Genomic DNA, 6,000 nt, shown 5'->3' on the forward strand with positions numbered 1-6,000 from the left:
GAAAAACAGCAGCAGGCTCATTCTTGGGGACTATGAACTCTCAAACCATGGGTGCTTGGCCAAATTTATGTGTTTCTTCCTGTGCAGCAAGCCTTAAATCCAAATAGAAAGCAGTTGGTTACCCCCATAATATTCAGGCCACTATGGCACCCATGGTCATTACTGTAGTTCATAGGTTCATGGATAAGAAAAAGTAGATGATTCTCCCTACCTCACTCCCAGCAGCCTGCCTAGTACCTCCCATACTATGAAAGCTAGCCTGCATGGAGGACACTTTCTGGTCAGTACCAATTTGATTTCTCCATGTCCTGTGACCAATGTTTGTGGTATCTTACCATCAAGTTTTGGTGGGCAAGCAAAAGCAGTGGCAATAGTTAATATTGATCTACGGGTCTCCAGGATATCTTGACCAACAACTCAATGGGAAGATGTCCCACACCTGGCACTGGACTTTATATTTGCAGCCTATAGCTTCTGGGAGGAGCATTATCCCCTGTGTAGTGTTAACTCCAATCAAACTCACATATATATGAAGCTTATAAAATATAGTAGGTTTTCACATGGCTTTTCAAACATCCTTAGCTGCCTTCTATCTTATTCACTGAGGCACGATCTCTCAGCAGATTCAGACTCACTAGCCAGCATGGGCTGGACATCTACCCAGAGTTTACACGGGTTCTAGACTGCAGACTCTGGTCCCCATGCTTGCACAGTAAGCATTTTAACCACTGAGCCCTGTCTCCAGCCCACAGCTTACAACATCCTTCATAAAGAACTAGGGAAGAAGACCTGAAAGATCCAAACATGAAGAAGTAGTAATAGATGAGGAAGCTAGCTATCTGATGGGACTCAGTACACTTTGCATCCACATACACCATGCTGTACCCCACAAATACGCATGGTCATTACAAGGATTACAATAAAAATACAATCAAAAAAGAAAATCTGTCACCTAAGCTAGTTCTCAAAGCTTGTTGGAGCCTGTGATGTAGAGATCCATGTATTTGTCAAACTCCTGAAGAAACAGAAATTTTGGCCCCGAAGGTTTCAAGGCAGTGACCTTGTTATTGTTCCTAGGGTAAACCATTTTAATATTTCTCAGTATGTCAGCACTTGAGCGCTTTCTTCTAATCCCACGTGTAAAATCTATCTGAAAGGCCTCCTAGAAACCCAAAGAACACAACGACAAAAGAACTCAGTGACAAGGGGACATTTACACAGTCTCTTGAATAGCTGAATTCCAGGGGGCCACAGCATCGAATGCACCAATTCATGTGCAACCAATTCTGAAATGTTCCTTGCAGGAGGTGAGTTTTGAGTCACATTTTAAAGGCAGTAAGAGCCATTCACTGAAGCCTGGCCAAGAAACTGGGAAAAGAAATGATCTAGTCAAAAACGTGAATCTTAAAGAAAGACAGATCCAATTTTTTCTTCTGCCCTGGGAAAATAAATTACCTCTGAGATGATGAGGGGCAGGGAGAAGAGTGTGAGGTCAAGTCGCCGAAGTGGTAGAGAGTTGTTCAAGGGAGCTGCCTCTTTCCTGGGCTGTGTCCTAAAGCAGGACTGTGGGAGAGGTTAGTCCCTCAGCAGCTGTAAGAAGTCAGGACCACAGTTACTGGAGACAGACTGGCTGCAGAAATTTGGAGTCTCCTTAGTGAGCAGAGACAGTTGCGGGGACATCTGGGGGAGAGAGCCCGACAACTGGCAGAGACAGTAAAATATGTGTGATACATATCAGAGACAGTGCTATGGCATCCTTCTAGATTTACTAAGGTGATTACAAAGAAAACAGTGTGATGCCAGCAAGATGACTCAGAGAGGAAAAACAAAACAACAACAACAAAAACCCCCAACCAACCTCATGCCCAACCTAATGATCTGAGTTCTATTCCCTGGACTTACGTGGTAGAAGGAGAGATCTGACTCCTGTAAGTTGTCCATTGACCTCCGCACATGTGCCTTGGCACACACACCCCAGCTCCACTCCCCCACATGCACATACATATGCGTGCACAAATGCATACAGAGAATTTGCCTGTGGTATTCAGTTATAACAACAAAAATCAAGATATTCCCATTCCTATTTTATTGGCCAAAATAAATCAAATAGCTGTTCCCACCTTGAGCTCTACCAAGGATGAGGGTATCAGACCCTTAGTAAACAGTAAAGTACACTAAAGTCAGGAGTGCTGAGGCCCCTGGGAGCTTCTGTGGGGCCCTGGTACTTGCAGGCTGTGGATCCTACAGGATGCCTGTGCGTATTCACAGACTTGACACTTCTAAGGCACCTTCTGACCATCTCTTTTTAGTTTAATTTCTTTATTCCTCTTACCTTCCTCCCTTCCTTTTCTTTCCTCTCTCATATACTACATCTCACCTGCGGTTTCCCCTCTCCCCACTCATTCCAGTTCCTCCCTGCTACCTCCTCTGTCCCTCAGATCCACACCTCCTCCTTTTCCCTTCAGAAAAGAGCAGACCTCCCAGGGATATCTATCAAACATGGCATAACAAGTTACAGTAAGACTAGACACCTCCCCTCATATCAAGGCTGGACGAGGCAACCCAGTAGGAACAAAGGGTCCCAAAAGCAGGCAAAAAGTCAGAGACTCTCACTCCCACTGTTAGGAGTCCCACAAGAACATCAAGTTACACACCCATAACATATATGCAGAGGACCTAGCTCAGACCCACACAGGCTCCCTGGTTGTTGCTCCAGTCTCTGTGAGCCTCTATGAGCCCTACTTAGTTTATTCTGTGGCTCGTGTCCTTGTGGTGTCCTTGACCCCTCTGGCTCCTATAATCCTTCCTCCTCCTCTTCCACAGGGTTTCCTGAGCTCCACCTAATGTTTGGCTGTGAGTCTTTGCATCCACTCTCTGATGACAACTGGGCTAGGCTCCAGTCTATGAGTATAGAACATCATTAGGAATCATCTCATTAACACCCCCTCCCCTAGTCACATTTGGTTCTATTGTAGGTCTTTGGGCTATCTGGCCTCTGGTTCCTGGCCCTCCAGACAGTGTCAGGTATGGGCTCCCTCTCCAGGCATGGGTCACAAATTGGACCAGTCATTGGTGGGCCACTCCCACAAGTTCTGTCCCATGGTTACTCCAGCATATCTTGCCAACAGGACAAATTGTAGGTCAAAGGTTTTGTGACTGGATTGGTGTCCCAGTCCCACCACTGGAAGCCTTGCCTGTTCACAAAAGGATGGCCAGTTCAGGCTCCAGATCCCCCATTACTAGGAGTCTTCACTAGGGTCACCCTAATAGATTCCAGGGAGTTTCCAATGCACTTGGTTTCCACATTGGCCCTGAAATGGCCCCAGTTCCATCTCTCCTAGTAATCTCTCCCCGCACCCTCCACATGATCCCTCCTGCTCCCATCCCCATCCTCCCCAAGTACACCTGCAAAATCTATTCTATTTCCCCTTCCCAGGGAGCCCTCTTTGTTACTTAACCTCTCTGGGTCTGTGGGTTGTAGCATGATTATCCTTTACTTAATAGCTAATACCCACTTATAAGTGAGTACATACCATGTTTGTCTCTCTGGGTCTGGATTACCTCACACAGGATGATTTTTTCTAGTTCTATCCATTTGTCTGCAAATTACATGATGTCATTTTTAAAAACAACTGAGCAATACTCCATTGTATAAATGGATAATATTTTCTTTATCCATTCTTTGGTTGAGGGACATCTAGGTTGTTTCCTGTTTCTGGCTGTTACAAATAAAGCTGTTATGAACATAGTTGAGCAAGTGTCCTTGGTGTAGGATGGAACATAGGACTCTAGGTATATGCCTAGGAGTGGTATAGCTGGGTCTTGAGGTAGATTGATTCCCAATTTTCTGAGAAACTGCCATATTGATTTCCAAAGTGGCTGTACAAATTTACACTCCCACAAGCAATGGAGGAGTGTCCCCTTGCTCCACATCCTTGCCAGCATGAGCTGTCACTTGTGTTTTTGATCTTAGCCATTCTGACAAGGGTAAGATGGAATCTCAAAGTAGTTTTGATTTGCATTTCCTTGATGGTTAAGGATGTTGAACATTTCTCAGCCATTTGAGTTTCCTCTATTGTGAATTCTCTGTTTAGATCTGTACCCCATTTTTTAATTGGATTATTTGGTTTGTTGATGTCTACTTTCTTGAGTTCTGTATATATAAGCCCTCTGTTGGATATGGAGTTGGTGAAAAAATTTTCCCATTCTGTAGGCTTCTGTTTTGTCCTATTGATGGTGTCCTTTGCCTTATAGAAGCTTTTCAGTTTCATAAGGTCCCATTTATTAATTCAATCCTAGTGTCTGAGCTTTTAGTCTTCTGTTCAGGAAGTGGTCTCCTGTGCCAATGTGTTCAAGGCTATTCTCCACTTCCTCTTCTATCAGGTTCAGTATATCTGGATTTTTGTTGAGGTCTTTGATCCACTTGGACTTGAGTTTTGCTCAGAGTAATAGATATGGATCTATTTGCATTCTTTTACATGCTAACATCCAGTTAGACCAGCAGTATTTGCTGAAGATGTTTTCTTTTTTCCATTGTATATTTCTGGCTTCTTTCTCAAAAACCAGGTGTCCACAGGTGTGTGGGTTTACATCTGGGTCTTCAATTTGATTCAACTGATGAACTTGTCTGTTTTTATGTCAATACTATGTGGTTTTATGACTATACCTCTGTAGTATAGTTTGAAATCAGGGATGGTGATACCTCCCAAAGTTTTTATTGTACAGGATTGTTTTAGCTATCCTGGGTTTTTTGTTTTTCCACATGAAGTATAGTATTGTTCTTACAAGGTCTGTAAAGAATTGTGTTAGAATTTTGATGGGGATTGCGTTGAATTTGTAATTGCTTTTGGTAGAATGGCCATTTTTCCTATATTAAAACTGGCAATGGCTGGGATCTTCAATTTCTTTTTTCAAAGACTTGAAGTTATTGTCATATAAGTCTTTCACTTTCTTGGTTAGAGTTAACCCAAGATATTTTTATATTATTTGTGGCTATTGTAAAAGGTGTTTTCCTGATTTCTTTCTCAGTTCATTTGTGTATAGGAGGGCTACTAATTTTTTTTTTTTTTAGCTAATCATATCCAGCCACTTTGCTGAAGGTATTTATCAACTATAGGAGTTCCCTGGTAGAATTTTTGGGGTCACTTACATATACTATCATATCATCAGCAAATAATGATACTTTGATTTCTTACTTTCCAACTTATATCCCCTTGATCTCCTTCAGTTGTCTTATTGTTCTAACTAGAACTTCTATATTGAATAGATATGGAGAGAGTGGATAGCCTTGTCTTGTTCCTAATTTTAGTGCTATAGCTTTGAATTTCTCTCCATTTAATTTGATGTTTACTGTTGGTTTGCTTTTATTATATTTAGGTATGTTCCTTGCATCTCTGATCTTTCCAAGACTTTTATCACGAAGGGGTATTGGATTTTTTTCAAAGTATTTTTAAGCATCTAATGAAATGATCATGTGGGGTTTTTTTCTTCCAATTTGTTTATGTGGTAGATTACACTGGCAGATTTTCATATGTTGAACCATCACTGCATCTCTGGGATGAAGACTACTTGATCATGATGATGATCTTTTTGATGTGTTCTTGGATTTAGTTTTTGAGTATTTTATTAAATATTTTTGCACCAATGTTCATGAGGGTAATTCCTCTTTCTTTGTTGAATCTTTGTGTGGTTTGGGTATCAGGGTGATTGTGGTCTCATAAAAAGAATTTGGCAATGTTCCTTCTGTTTCTATTTTGTGGAATAATTTGAGGAGTATTGGCATTAATTCCTTTTTGAGTATCTGGTAGAATTTTGCACTAAAAAAAATCTGGCCCTGGGCTTTTTTTGGTTGGGAGACTTTAAAAATTATTTATTTATTTATTTATTTATTTATTTATTTATTTATTTATTTATTATTTTAGTTTTTTGAGACAAGGTTTCTCTGTGTAGCTTTGGAGCCTTTCCTGGAACTCACTCTGTAGCCCAGGCTGGCCTTGAACT

This window comes from Peromyscus eremicus, chromosome 5, assembly GCF_949786415.1.
Source record: "Peromyscus eremicus chromosome 5, PerEre_H2_v1, whole genome shotgun sequence".
Lineage (NCBI taxonomy): Eukaryota > Metazoa > Chordata > Mammalia > Rodentia > Cricetidae > Peromyscus > Peromyscus eremicus.